This window comes from Oncorhynchus gorbuscha, unplaced genomic scaffold, assembly GCF_021184085.1.
Source record: "Oncorhynchus gorbuscha isolate QuinsamMale2020 ecotype Even-year unplaced genomic scaffold, OgorEven_v1.0 Un_scaffold_756, whole genome shotgun sequence".
NCBI lineage: Eukaryota > Metazoa > Chordata > Actinopteri > Salmoniformes > Salmonidae > Oncorhynchus > Oncorhynchus gorbuscha.
In genome coordinates this window covers 38,988-55,000 of record NW_025745796.1, presented here as the reverse complement: position 1 = coordinate 55,000, position 16,013 = coordinate 38,988, and the positions used below count along the sequence as shown (strand labels likewise).

Sequence of the window (16,013 nt, the reverse complement as noted above, 5' to 3'; positions counted from 1 at the left end):
ATTACTTGTGTCTGTCAATGCTTTGACAAATTCCCAGCAATATGAATGAATGAAATATTCTCCCCTGACATTCCATTCTATTATTTCTACAACATATTTTCATTGTGTGATTAGCAAAAAAATACCAACATACCTGAAGTGCTGTGTACTGTCCCATCAGGTACAGAGGACAGCCTGGAGCCCACTGCAAACTCTCAGATATACAAGGCCAGCCATCCAGGACCTAAAGTTGAGATACGCTGTAATTAGACTTGGATCAAATGCAGGTGACTGTAGTATAGTGGTATAACATAGTATAGTAGTATAATAGTAGTCTATAGTAGTACAGTAGCCATCTATAGTATAGTATAGTATAGTATAGTATAGTATAGTATAGTATAGTATAGTATAGTATAGTATAGTATAGTATAGTATAGTAGCTCATTGTAGTATAGTAGCAGCCTATAGTATAGCAGTATAGTAGCAGCCTACAGTAGTATAGTAGTAGCCAATAGTAGTATAGTAGCAGCCTATAGTATAGTAGTAGCCTATAGTAGTATAGTAGTAGCCCACATCAGTATAGTAGCCGCCTATAGTATAGTAATATAGTAGTATAGTAGTATAGTAGTAATATATGCAATTTAGCAGACGCTTTTATCCAAAGCGTAGTAATAGTCTAGTAGTCTAGTAGTAGCCCACAGCAGTATAGTAGCAGCCTATATTATTATAGTATAGTAGGAACCTATAGTATAGTAGTAGCCTATAGTATTATAGAATAGTAGGAGCCTACAATAGTATAGGAGAAGCCTATAGTATAGTAGTAGCATATAGTACTATAGTATAGTAGTAGCCTATAGTAGTATAGTATAGTAGCACAGTATAGTTGTAACCTATAGTATAGTAGTATAGTATAGTAGTAGCCTATAGGCGTATAGTAGCAGCCTATAGTGTAGTAGTAGCCTATAGTTGTATAGTATAGTAGTGCCTATAGGTGTATAGTATAGTAGTAGCCTATAGTAGTATAGCACAGTCGTAGCCTATAGTGTAACATGTTAGTATAGTATGGTATGGTGTAGTAGTAGCCTATAGTATAACAGTGTCGTATAGTAGTATGGTAGTATAGTATAGTAATAGCCTAGAGTGGTATGGTATAGTAGTAGCCTATAGTATAGTAGAGAAGTATAGTATTAGCCTATAGTATAGTAGCTTAGTATAGCAGTAGCCCATAGTATAGTATAGTAGTAGCCTATAGTAGTATAGTATGGCATAGTCTGGCATAGTATAGTAGGAGCTTATAGTATTATGGTATAGTATTGTAGTAGGCTATAGTAGTATAGTATAGTTGCCTAGTAGTAGCCTAAAGTATAGTATAATAGTAGCCTATAGTAGTATAGTAGCATAGTAGTAGCCTATAGTAGTATAGTATTATAGTAGTAGCCTATAGTAGTATATTAAAGTAGTATAGTATAGTAGTAGCCGATAGTATAGGTGTATTGTGGCATAGTATAGTAGTAGCCTATATTATAGTAGTAGCTTATAATAGTATAGTATAGTAGTAGCCTATATTATGATAGTATATGTGTATAGTAGTAGCCTACAGTATAGTAGCCTATATTATATTAGTATAGTAGTAGCCTATAGTATAGAAGTATAGTATAGAGGTAGCCTATAGTATAGTGGTTTAGTATAGTAGCAGCCTATATTATAGTAGTATAGCATAATAGTAGCATATATCATGGTAGTATAGTAATAGCCCATAATATAATAGTATAGTAGTGTAGTAGCATATAGCATGGTAGTATAAAATAGTAGTAGCCTATAGTATTATAGTAGTAGCCTATAATATAATAGTATAGTAGTGTAGTATGGTATAGTATAGTAATAGCCTATAGTAGTGGGGTGTATTAGCATAGTGTAGTAGTCACCTATAGTATAGTAGTGTAGTCTAGGAGTAGCCTATAGTATCGTACCATAGTATAGCAGTAGCCTATAGTAGTATAGTATCGTCGTACAGTAGTAGCCTATAGTATAGTATTGTAGTAGCCCATACCATAGTAGTATAGTATGGTAGTACCCCATAGTATAGTAGTATAGTATTATAGTATAGTATGGTGGTATAGTATTATAATATAGAATGGTAGTATGGTGGTATAGTATAGTATGGCAGTACCCCATAGTATAGTGGTATAGTAGTATAGTATTATTGTATAGTTGGTGGTATAGTATAGTAGTAGCCTATATTAGTATAGTATTAGCCTATATTAGTATAGTATGGTGGTATAGTATAGTAGTAGCATATGTTAGTATAGTATGGTGGTATAGTATAGTAGTAGCATATATTAGTATAGTATGGTGGTATAGTAGTAGTCTATATTAGTATAGTATGGTGGTATAGTATAGTAGTAGCATATATTAGTATAGTATGGTGGTATAGTATAGTAGTAGTCTATATTAGTATAGTATGGTGGTATAGTATAGTAGTAGTCTATATTAGTATAGTATGGTGGTATAGTAGTAGTCTATATTAGTATAGTATGGTGGTATAGTATAGTAGTAGCATATATTAGTGTAGTATGGTGGTATAGTATAGTAGTAGCATATATTAGTGTAGTATGGTGGTATAGTAGTAGCATATGTTAGTATAGTATGGTGGTATAGTATAGTAGTAGCCTATATTAGTATAGTATTAGCATATATTAGTATAGTATGGTGGTATAGTATAGTAGTAGCATATATTAGTATAGTATGGTGGTATAGTAGTAGCATATGTTAGTATAGTTGGTGGTATAGTATAGTAGTAGCCTATATTAGTATAGTATTAGCATATATTAGTGTAGTATGGTGGTATAGTATAGTAGTAGCATATATTAGTATAGTATGGTGGTATAGTAGTAGCATATGTTAGTATAGTATGGTGGTATAGTATAGTAGTAGCGTATATTAGTATAGTATGGTGGTATAGTAGTAGCATATGTTAGTATAGTATGGTGGTATAGTATAGTAGTAGCATATATTAGTATAGTATGGTGGTATAGTATAGTAGTAGCATATATTAGTATAGTATGGTGGTATAGTAGTAGCATATGTTAGTATAGTATGGTGGTATAGTATAGTAGTAGCATATGTTAGTATAGTATGGTGGTATAGTAGTAGCATATGTTAGTATAGTATGGTGGTATAGTATAGTAGTAGCATATATTAGTATAGTATGGTGGTATAGTATAGTAGTAGCATATATTAGTATAGTATGGTGGTATAGTAGTAGTCTATATTAGTATAGTATGGTGGTATAGGAGTAGTCTATATTAGTATAGTATGGTGGTATAGTAGTAGTCTATATTAGTATAGTATGGTGGTATAGTATAGTAGTAGCATATATTAGTATAGTATGGTGGTATAGTAGTAGTCTATATTAGTATAGTATGGTGGTATAGTAGTAGTCTATATTAGTATAGTATGGTGGTATAGTAGTAGTCTATATTAGTATAGTATGGTGGTATAGCGGTGGTGGAAAAAGTACCCAACTATCATACTTGAGTAAAAGTAAAGATACCTTAATAGAAAATGACTCAAGTAAAAGTAAAAGTCACCCAGTAAAATCTACTTGAGTAACGGTATACAAGTATTTGGTTTAAAATATACTTAAGTATCAAAAGTAAAAGTGTAAATCCTTCTAAATTCCTTATATTAAGCAAACCAGATGGCACCATTTTCTTGTCCAACATTCAGTTATAATTTACAAACAAAGCATGTGTGTTTAGTGAGTCAGATCAGAGGCAGTAGAGATGACCAGGGATGTTCTCTGTTTATTGAGTCTGTCAGATCAGAGGCTGTAGAGTCGACCAGGGATGTTCTCTGTTTAGTGACTCCACCAGATCAGAGGCAGTAGAGACGACCAGGGATGTTCTCTGTTTAGTGAGTCAGATCAGAGGCAGTAGAGTCGACCAGGGATGTTCTCTGTTTAGTGAGTCTGCCAGATCAGAGGCAGTAGAGATGACCAGGGATGTTCTCTGTTTAGTGAGTCAGAACAGAGGCAGTAGAGATGACCAGGGATGTTCTCTGTTTAGTGAGTCAGAACAGAGGCAGTAGAGATGACCAGGGATGTTCTCTGTTTAGTGAGTCAGAACAGAGGCAGTAGAGATGACCAGGGATGTTCTCTGTTTAGTGAGTCAGATCAGAGGCTGTAGAGATGACCAGGGATGTTCTCTGTTTAGTGAGTCAGAACAGAGGCAGTAGAGATGACCAGGGATGTTCTCTGTTTAGTGAGTCCTCCAGATCAGAGGCTGTAGAGATGACCAGGGATGTACTCTGTTTAGTGAGTCAGATCAGAGGCAGTAGAGATGACCAGGGATGTTCTCTGTTTAGTGAGTCTGTCAGATCAGAGGCAGTAGAGATGACCAGGGATGTTCTCTGTTTAGTGAGTCTGATCAGAGGCAGTAGGGATGACCAGGGATGTACTCTGTTTAGTGAGTCAGAACAGAGGCAGTAGAGATGACCAGGGATGTTCTCTGTTTAGTGAGTCTGTCAGATCAGAGGCAGTAGAGATGACCAGGGATGTTCTCTGTTTATTGAGTCCTCCAGATCAGAGGCTGTAGGGATGACCAGGGATGTTCTCTGTTTATTGAGTCCTCCAGATCAGAGGCTGTAGGGATGACCAGGGATGTTCTATGTTTAGTGAGTCTGATCAGAGGCAGTAGAGATGACCAGGGATGTTCTCTGTTTAGTGAGTCTGTCAGATCAGAGGCTGTAGAGATGACCAGGGATTTTCTCTGTTTATTGAGTCTGCCAGATCAGAGGCAGTAGGGATGACCAGGGATGTTCTCTGTTTAGTGAGTCCGCCAGATCAGAGGCAGTAGGGATGACCAGGGATGTTCTCTGTTTAGTGAGTCCTCCAGATCAGAGGCAGTAGGGATGACCAGGGATGTTCTCTGTTTAGTGAGTCTGCCAGATCAGAGGCAGTAGAGATGACCAGGGATGTTCTCTGTTTAGTGAGTCCACCAGATCAGAGGCAGTAGAGATGACCAGGGATGTTCTCTGTTTAGTGAGTCCACCAGATCAGAGGCTGTAGGGATGACCAGGGATGTACTCTGTTTAGTGAGTCAGATCAGAGGCTGTAGAGATGACCAGGGCTGTACTCTGTTTAGTGAGTCCACCAGATCAGAGGCTGTAGGGATGACCAGGGATGTACTCTGTTTAGTGAGTCCACCAGATCAGAGGCTGTAGGGATGACCAGGGATGTTCTCTGTTTAGTGAGTCCACCAGATCAGAGGCAGTAGAGATGACCAGGGATGTTCTCTGTTTATTGAGTCCTCCAGATCAGAGGCTGTAGGGATGACCAGGGATGTTCTATGTTTAGTGAGTCTGATCAGAGGCAGTAGAGATGACCAGGGATGTTCTCTGTTTAGTGAGTCTGTCAGATCAGAGGCTGTAGAGATGACCAGGGATTTCTCTGTTTATTGAGTCTGCCAGATCAGAGGCAGTAGGGATGACCAGGGATGTTCTCTGTTTAGTGAGTCCGCCAGATCAGAGGCAGTAGGGATGACCAGGGATGTTCTCTGTTTAGTGAGTCCTCCAGATCAGAGGCAGTAGGGATGACCAGGGATGTTCTCTGTTTAGTGAGTCTGCCAGATCAGAGGCAGTAGAGATGACCAGGGATGTTCTCTGTTTAGTGAGTCCACCAGATCAGAGGCAGTAGAGATGACCAGGGATGTTCTCTGTTTAGTGAGTCCACCAGATCAGAGGCTGTAGGGATGACCAGGGATGTACTCTGTTTAGTGAGTCAGATCAGAGGCTGTAGAGATGACCAGGGATGTACTCTGTTTAGTGAGTCCACCAGATCAGAGGCTGTAGGGATGACCAGGGATGTACTCTGTTTAGTGAGTCCACCAGATCAGAGGCTGTAGGGATGACCAGGGATGTTCTCTGTTTAGTGAGTCCACCAGATCAGAGGCAGTAGAGATGACCAGGGATGTTCTCTGTTTATTGAGTCCTCCAGATCAGAGGCTGTAGGGATGACCAGGGATGTTCTCTGTTTAGTGAGTCTGATCAGAGGCAGTAGAGATGACCAGGGATGTTCTCTGTTTAGTGAGTCTGTCAGATCAGAGGCTGTAGAGATGACCAGGGATGTTCTCTGTTTATTGAGTCTGCCAGATCAGAGGCAGTAGGGATGACCAGGGATGTTCTCTGTTTAGTGAGTCCGCCAGATCAGAGGCAGTAGGGATGACCAGGGATGTTCTCTGTTTAGTGAGTCCTCCAGATCAGAGGCAGTAGGGATGACCAGGGATGTTCTCTGTTTAGTGAGTCTGCCAGATCAGAGGCAGTAGAGATGACCAGGGATGTTCTCTGTTTAGTGAGTCCACCAGATCAGAGGCAGTAGAGATGACCAGGGATGTTCTCTGTTTAGTGAGTCCACCAGATCAGAGGCTGTAGGGATGACCAGGGATGTACTCTGTTTAGTGAGTCAGATCAGAGGCTGTAGAGATGACCAGGGATGTACTCTGTTTAGTGAGTCCACCAGATCAGAGGCTGTAGGGATGACCAGGGATGTACTCTGTTTAGTGAGTCCACCAGATCAGAGGCTGTAGGGATGACCAGGGATGTTCTCTGTTTAGTGAGTCCACCAGATCAGAGGCAGTAGAGATGACCAGGGATGTTCTCTGTTTAGTGAGTCCTCCAGATCAGAGGCTGTAGGGATGACCAGGGATGTTCTCTGTTTAGTGAGTCTGATCAGAGGCAGTAGAGATGACCAGGGATGTTCTCTGTTTAGTGAGTCTGTCAGATCAGAGGCTGTAGAGATGACCAGGGATGTTCTCTGTTTATTGAGTCTGCCAGATCAGAGGCAGTAGGGATGACCAGGGATGTTCTCTGTTTAGTGAGTCTGCCAGATCAGAGGCAGTAGGGATGACCAGGGATGTTCTCTGTTTAGTGAGTCCTCCAGATCAGAGGCAGTAGGGATGACCAGGGATGTTCTCTGTTTAGTGAGTCTGCCAGATCAGAGGCAGTAGAGATGACCAGGGATGTTCTCTGTTTAGTGAGTCCACCAGATCAGAGGCTGTAGGGATGACCAGGGATGTACTCTGTTTAGTGAGTCAGATCAGAGGCTGTAGAGATGACCAGGGATGTACTCTGTTTAGTGAGTCCACCAGATCAGAGGCTGTAGGGATGACCAGGGATGTACTCTGTTTAGTGAGTCCACCAGATCAGAGGCTGTAGGGATGACCAGGGATGTTCTCTGTTTAGTGAGTCCACCAGATCAGAGGCAGTAGAGATGACCAGGGATGTTCTCTGTTTAGTGAGTCCACCAGATCAGAGGCTGTAGGGATGACCAGGGATGTTCTCTGTTTAGTGAGTCTGCCAGAAAAGAGGCAGTAGGGATGACCAGGGATGTTCTCTGTTTAGTGAGTCTGTCAGATCAGAGGCTGTAGAGATGACCAGGGATGTTCTCTGTTTAGTGAGTCTGCCAGATCAGAGGCTGTAGAGATGACCAGGGATGTTCTCTGTTTAGTGAGTCCCCCAGATCAGAGGCTGTAGAGATGACCAGGGATGTTCTCTGTTTAGTGAGTCCGCCAGATCAGAGGCTGTAGAGATGACCAGGGATGTTCTCTGTTTAGTGAGTCCACCAGATCAGAGGCTGTAGAGATGACCAGGGATGTTCTCTGTTTAGTGGGTCTGCCAGATCAGAGGCAGTAGGGATGACCAGGGATGTTCTCTGTTTAGTGAGTCCGCCAGATCAGAGGCAGTAGGGATGACCAGGGATGTTCTCTGTTTAGTGAGTCCTCCAGATCAGAGGCAGTAGGGATGAGCAGGGATGTTCTCTGTTTAGTGAGTCTGCCAGATCAGAGGCAGTAGAGATGACCAGGGATGTTCTCTGTTTAGTGAGTCCTCCAGATAAGAGGCAGTAGGGATGACCAGGGATGTTCTCTGTTTAGTGAGTCTGTCAGATCAGAGGCAGTAGGGATGACCAGGGATGTTCTCTGTTTAGTGAGTCAGAACAGAGGCAGTAGAGATGACCAGGGATGTTCTCTGTTTAGTGAGTCAGATCAGAGGCTGTAGAGATGACCAGGGATGTTCTCTGTTTAGTGAGTCAGAACAGAGGCAGTAGAGATGACCAGGGATGTTCTCTGTTTAGTGAGTCTGTCAGATCAGAGGCAGTAGAGATGACCAGGGATGTTCTCTGTTTATTGAGTCCTCCAGATCAGAGGCTGTAGGGATGACCAGGGATGTTCTCTGTTTATTGAGTCCTCCAGATCAGAGGCTGTAGGGATGACCAGGGATGTTCTCTGTTTATTGAGTCCTCCAGATCAGAGGCTGTAGGGATGACCAGGGATGTTCTATGTTTAGTGAGTCTGATCAGAGGCAGTAGAGATGACCAGGGATGTTCTCTGTTTAGTGAGTCTGTCAGATCAGAGGCTGTAGAGATGACCAGGGATTTTCTCTGTTTATTGAGTCTGCCAGATCAGAGGCAGTAGGGATGACCAGGGATGTTCTCTGTTTAGTGAGTCCGCCAGATCAGAGGCAGTAGGGATGACCAGGGATGTTCTCTGTTTAGTGAGTCCTCCAGATCAGAGGCAGTAGGGATGACCAGGGATGTTCTCTGTTTAGTGAGTCTGCCAGATCAGAGGCAGTAGAGATGACCAGGGATGTTCTCTGTTTAGTGAGTCCACCAGATCAGAGGCAGTAGAGATGACCAGGGATGTTCTCTGTTTAGTGAGTCCACCAGATCAGAGGCTGTAGGGATGACCAGGGATGTACTCTGTTTAGTGAGTCAGATCAGAGGCTGTAGAGATGACCAGGGATGTACTCTGTTTAGTGAGTCCACCAGATCAGAGGCTGTAGGGATGACCAGGGATGTACTCTGTTTAGTGAGTCCACCAGATCAGAGGCTGTAGGGATGACCAGGGATGTTCTCTGTTTAGTGAGTCCACCAGATCAGAGGCAGTAGAGATGACCAGGGATGTTCTCTGTTTATTGAGTCCTCCAGATCAGAGGCTGTAGGGATGACCAGGGATGTTCTCTGTTTAGTGAGTCTGATCAGAGGCAGTAGAGATGACCAGGGATGTTCTCTGTTTAGTGAGTCTGTCAGATCAGAGGCTGTAGAGATGACCAGGGATGTTCTCTGTTTATTGAGTCTGCCAGATCAGAGGCAGTAGGGATGACCAGGGATGTTCTCTGTTTAGTGAGTCCGCCAGATCAGAGGCAGTAGGGATGACCAGGGATGTTCTCTGTTTAGTGAGTCCTCCAGATCAGAGGCAGTAGGGATGACCAGGGATGTTCTCTGTTTAGTGAGTCTGCCAGATCAGAGGCAGTAGAGATGACCAGGGATGTTCTCTGTTTAGTGAGTCCACCAGATCAGAGGCAGTAGAGATGACCAGGGATGTTCTCTGTTTAGTGAGTCCACCAGATCAGAGGCTGTAGGGATGACCAGGGATGTACTCTGTTTAGTGAGTCAGATCAGAGGCTGTAGAGATGACCAGGGATGTACTCTGTTTAGTGAGTCCACCAGATCAGAGGCTGTAGGGATGACCAGGGATGTACTCTGTTTAGTGAGTCCACCAGATCAGAGGCTGTAGAGATGACCAGGGATGTTCTCTGTTTAGTGAGTCTGCCAGATCAGAGGCAGTAGAGATGACCAGGGATGTTCTCTGTTTAGTGAGTCCCCCAGATCAGAGGCTGTAGAGATGACCAGGGATGTTCTCTGTTTAGTGAGTCCGCCAGATCAGAGGCTGTAGAGATGACCAGGGATGTTCTCTGTTTAGTGAGTCCACCAGATCAGAGGCTGTAGAGATGACCAGGGATGTTCTCTGTTTAGTGAGTCTGCCAGATCAGAGGCAGTAGGGATGACCAGGGATGTTCTCTGTTTAGTGAGTCCGCCAGATCAGAGGCAGTAGGGATGACCAGGGATGTTCTCTGTTTAGTGAGTCCTCCAGATCAGAGGCAGTAGGGATGAGCAGGGATGTTCTCTGTTTAGTGAGTCTGCCAGATCAGAGGCAGTAGAGATGACCAGGGATGTTCTCTGTTTAGTGAGTCCTCCAGATAAGAGGCAGTAGGGATGACCAGGGATGTTCTCTGTTTAGTGAGTCTGTCAGATCAGAGGCAGTAGGGATGACCAGGGATGTTCTCTGTTTAGTGAGTCCTCCAGATAAGAGGCAGTAGGGATGACCAGGGATGTTCGGTTGATAAGTGCTTGAATTGGACTATTCTCCTGTCCTAAGTACTTTTGGGTGTCAAGGAAAATGTATGGAGTAAAAAGTACAATATTTTCTTAAGGAATGTAAGTAAAGTAAAAGTAAAAGTAGTAAAACAATATAAATAGTAAAATAGTAAAGTACACATACACCAAAAAACTACTTAACTAGTACTTTAAAGTATTTTTCCTTAAGTACTTTACACCACTGTCGTATAGTATAGAAGTATAGTCATTTTGTGGACACAGATTTGATTAAAGATACATGACAGATTCTTGCAGAGGTTGAGATATGATATGATAGCAGCACACCTGAATAGGGAATTCCTTGATGACAGAAGAGAGCATAGGGTCTTGGTTGACATCCAGTTTGCATCCTGTAGCCAGCCATATCCTGTCCCCAGTCCAAGTCTCACAGCCATTCTGTCCACACAGTGACAGTCTCCACACCTGGCTTTCATAGCACCACTTAGCTTCAGTCACCTGTAGAACACAACAGGTCATGAACCTCGGCTCTGCTTTCTCTCTTTCACCAGATTGTGTTGTTTTATGTTTCAAAATGTTAGTTCTAAATGTTGGTTCCAAATGTTAGTTCTGAATGTTAGTTCTAAATGTTAGTTCCAAATGTTTGTTCCAAATGTTAGTTCTAAATGTTAGTTCCAAATGTTTGTTCCAAATGTTAGTTCTAAATGTTAGTTCCAAATGTTGGTTCTAAATGTTGGTTCCAAATGTTAGTTCTGAATGTTAGTTCTAAATGTTAGTTCCAAATGTTTGTTCCAAATGTTAGTTCTAAATGTTAGTTCTAAATGTTAGTTCTAAATGTTAGTTCTAAATGTTAGTTCCAAATGTTAGTTCCAAATGTTAGTTCTAAATGTTAGTTCTAAATGTTAGTTCCAAATGTTAGTTCTAAATGTTAGTTCTAAATGTTAGTTCCAAATGTTAGTTCCAAATGTTAGTTCCAAATGTTGGTTCCAAATGTTAGTTCTAAATGTTAGTTCCAAATGTTAGTTCTAAATGTTAGTTCTAAATGTTAGTTCCAAATGTTAGTTCTAAATGTTAGTTCTAAATGTTAGTTCTAAATGTTAGTTCTAAATGTTAGTTCCAAATGTTAGTTCTAAATGTTAGTTCCAAATGTTAGTTCTAAATGTTAGTTCTAAATGTTAGTTCTAAATGTTAGTTCTAAATGTTAGTTCCAAATGTTAGTTCCAAATGTTAGTTCTCTACTGCGACCCCCAGGCACACGTAACCTCTGTGGAGAGAGGGTGGACAGAGGTTGTGTGTGCCTGGGGTCGCAGTAGAGAGGGTGGACAGAGGTTGTGTGTGCCTGGGGGTCGCAGTAGAGAGGGTGGACAGAGGTTGTGTGTGCCTGGGGGTCGCAGTAGAGAGGGTGGACAGAGGTTGTGTGTGCCTGGGGGGGTCGCAGTAGAGAGGGTGGACAGAGGTTGTGTGTGCCTGGGGGTCGCAGTAGAGAGGGTGGACAGAGGTTGTGTGTGCCTGGGGGTCGCAGTAGAGAGGGTGGACAGAGGTTGTGTGTGCCTGGGGGTCGCAGTAGAGAGGGTGGACAGAGGTTGTGTGTGCCTGGGGGTCGCAGTAGAGATGGTGGACAGAGGTTGTGTGTGCCTGGGGGTCGCAGTAGAGAGGGTGGACAGAGGTTGTGTGTGCCTGGGGGTCGCAGTAGAGAGGGTGGACAGAGGTTGTGTGTGCCTGGGGGTCGCAGTAGAGAGGGTGGACAGAGGTTGTGTGTGCCTGGGGGTCGCAGTAGAGAGGGTGGACAGAGGTTGTGTGTGCCTGGGGGGGTCGCAGTAGAGAGGGTGGACAGAGGTTGTGTGTGCCTGGGGGTCGCAGTAGAGAGGGTGGACAGAGGTTGTGTGTGCCTGGGGGTCGCAGTAGAGAGGGTGAACAGAGGTTGTGTGTGCCTGGGGGTCGCAGTAGAGAGGGTGAACAGAGGTTGTGTGTGCCTGGGGGGGTCGCAGTAGAGAGGGTGAACAGAGGTTGTGTGTGCCTGGGGGTCGCAGTAGAGAGGGTGAACAGAGGTTGTGTGTGCCTGGGGGTCGCAGTAGAGAGGGTGAACAGAGGTTGTGTGTGCCTGGGGGTCGCAGTAGAGAGGGTGGACAGAGGTTGTGTGTGCCTGGGGGAGTCGCAGTATTATTAATATTATTGATATCTATTTACTAGCAGTATTATTCTGACTAGTAGCATTACCATATTATTGTTATTTCTGTACCTGGCAGTATGCTCGGACAGACAGCTGTCCAGTCTGGATGTAGGGCTGCAGGGCTGCGTAGGCCTCAGGTGTAACTGCCCCTCCCTTCCTGGCCTGTCTGATCATGGCCAGTCTCTTATGGACGCTGCTCTCGTTGTAGAACTGGCGCAGGTAGGCCAGGCCGTCCATCTTGATGCCGTGCTCCACATGAGAGTACCGGCCCACCAGGCTTTCCACGTCACCCACGTCAAACTGCTTCAGCTGGGAGGGAGGAGGAGGGGGGGCAGAGGGGTTTGGGGTTGGAGATCATGGTGGTCTGAATATAACATTCTCTTAACATAAAACTGCTTCAGCTGGGAGGGAGGAGGGGGGGGCAGAGGGGTTTGGGGTTGGAGATCATGGTGGTCTGACTATAACATTCTCTTAACATAAAACTGCTTCAGCTGGGAGGGAGGAGGGGGGGGCACTCTGGAAATGTGATGTATTTCTAGAATATATTTTCTAAACCAACATGTCTAAAAATGAACTAAATCTAAAAGGGCAGATGAGACATTAATTTTATTAGTTTTGATGTTGAATAAATTCATGCGTAAATTTGTAGTTCACAATATAGACATACTATATTAAATACGTATATAAATACTCCATATTTTTGAGATTTCTCTATGAAGAGAGTAATGACACCAAGATGTTGTCTATCTGTCAGTATCTCCCTAGGAGAGGTGGGTGTGGAGTCAGGAGACCAAGAGGTTGTCTATCTGTCAGTATCTCCCTAGGAGAGGTGGGTGTGGAGTCAGGAGACCAAGAGGTTGTCTATCTGTCAGTATCTCCCTAGGAGAGGTGGGTGTGGAGTCAGGAGACCAAAAGGTTATCTATCTGTCAGTATCTCCCTAGGAGAGGTGGGTGTGGAGTCAGGAGACCAAGAGGTTGTCTATCTGTCAGTATCTCCCTAGGAGAGGTGGGTGTGGAGTCAGGAGACCAAGAGGTTGTCTATCTGTCAGTATCTCCCTAGGAGAGGTGGGTGTGGAGTCAGGAGACCAAGAGGTTGTCTATCTGTCAGTATCTCCCTAGGAGAGGTGGGTGTGGAGTCAGGAGCAGGAGACCAAGAGGTTGTCTATCTGTCAGTATCTCCCTAGGAGAGGTAGGTGTGGAGTCAGGAGACCAAGAGGTTGTCTATCTGTCAGTATCTCCCTAGGAGAGGTGGATGTGGAGTCAGGAGACCAAGAGGTTGTCTATCTGTCAGTATCTCCCTAGGAGAGGTGGGTGTGGAGTCAGGAGACCAAGAGGTTGTCTATCTGTCAGTATCTCCCTAGGAGAGGTGGGTGTGGAGTCAGGAGACCAAGAGGTTGTCTATCTGTCAGTATCTCCCTAGGAGAGGTGGGTGTGGAGTCAGGAGCAGGAGACCAAGAGGTTGTCTATCTGTCAGTATCTCCCTAGGAGAGGTGGGTGTGGAGTCAGGAGACCAAGAGGTTGTCTATCTGTCAGTATCTCCCTAGGAGAGGTGGGTGTGGAGTCAGGAGACCAAGAGGTTGTCTATCTGTCAGTATCTCCCTAGGAGAGGTGGGTGTGGAGTCAGGAGCAGGAGACCAAGAGGTTGTCTATCTGTCAGTATCTCCCTAGGAGAGGTGGGTGTGGAGTCAGGAGACCAAGATGTTGTCTATCTGTCAGTATCTCCCTAGGAGAGGTGGGTGTGGAGTCAGGAGCAGGAGACCAATATGTTGTCTATCTGTCAGTATCTCCCTAGGAGAGGTGGGTGTGGAGTCAGGAGCAGGAGACCAAGATGTTGCCTATCTGTCAGTATCTCTCTAGGAGAGGTGGGTGTGGAGTCAGGAGACCAAGAGGTTGTCTATCTGTCAGTATGTCCCTAGGAGAGGTGGGTGTGGAGTCAGGAGCAGGAGACCAAGAGGTTGTCTATCTGTCAGTATCTCCCTAGGAGAGATGGGTGTGGAGTCAGGAGCAGGAGACCAAGATGTTGTCTATCTGTCAGTATGTCCCTAGGAGAGGTGGGTGTGGAGTCAGGAGCAGGAGACCAAGATGTTGTCTATCTGTCAGTATGTCCCTAGGAGAGGTGGGTGTGGAGTCAGGAGACCAAGAAGTTGTCTATCTGTCAGTATCAGCCAACAACGTAGAGGACCACAAAAGCAGCCACTAGAAAACAGGAACCCAGGCTGGTGGAAAACGGAGGAACACACTCCTCTGACTAAACTAACGTGCTGGAAAAACAGTCCTGTGAAATAAACCTGCTTAACAGAGAAAAACGCAACCCAAGCCAACGACAGTAACACAAACAATCTTGCACAAAACCTAGAGGGTAGGGCGAGATTAAATACCCCACTGATTAGCCTAAACTAGACACAGGTGAACACAAGACAGACAAAACCAAACGAATGGGGATGATTAAATACCCCACTGATTAGCCTAAACTAGACACAGGTGAACACAAGACAGACAAAACCAAACGAATGGGGATGATTAAATACCCCACTGATTAGCCTAAACTAGACACAGGTGAACACAAGACAGACAAAACCAAACGAATGGGGATGATTAAATACCCCACTGATTAGCCTAAACTAGACACAGGTGAACACAAGACAGACAAAACCAAACGAATGGGGATGATTAAATACCCCACTGATTAGCCTAAACTAGACACAGGTGAACACAAGACAGACAAAACCAAACGAATGGGGATGATTAAATACCCCACTGATTAGCCTAAACTAGACACAGGTGAACACAAGACAGACAAAACCAAACGAATGGGGATGATTAAATACCCCACTGATTAGCCTAAACTAGACACAGGTGAACACAAGACAGACAAAACCAAACGAATGGGGATGATTAAATACCCAGACAAAACTGGGGATTTAAATACCCCACTGATTAGCCTAAACTAGACACAGGTGAACACAAGACAGACAAAACCAAACGAATGGGGATGATTAAATACCCCACTGATTAGCCTAAACTAGACACAGGTGAACACAAGACAGACAAAACCAAACGAATGGGGATGATTAAATACCCCACTGATTAGCCTAAACTAGACACAGGTGAACACAAGACAGACAAAACCAAACGAATGGGGATGATTAAATACCCCACTGATTAGCCTAAACTAGACACAGGTGAACACAAGACAGACAAAACCAAACGAATGGGGATGATTAAATACCCCACTGATTAGCCTAAACTAGACACAGGTGAACACAAGACAGACAAAACCAAACGAATGGGGATGATTAAATACCCCACTGATTAGCCTAAACTAGACACAGGTGAACACAAGACAGACAAAACCAAACGAATGGGGATGATTAAATACCCCACTGATTAGCCTAAACTAGACACAGGTGAACACAAGACAGACAAAACCAAACGAATGGGGATGATTAAATACCCCACTGATTAGCCTAAACTAGACACAGGTGAACACAAGACAGACAAAACCAAACGAATGGGGATGATTAAATACCCCACTGATTAGCCTAAACTAGACACAGGTGAACACAAGACAGACAAAACCAAACGAATGGGGATGATTAAATACCCCACTGATTAGCCTAAACTAGACACAGGTGAACACAAGACAGACAAAACCAAACGAATGGGGATGATTAAATACCCCACTGATTAGCCTAA

General features: G+C 43.9%; 1 pseudogene; it reads right to left on the bottom strand.

Annotated features, from left to right (window-relative positions):
- Window positions 1-16,013, bottom strand: part of LOC124020060 — a 30,726-nt pseudogene that overhangs the window by 500 nt on the left and 14,213 nt on the right.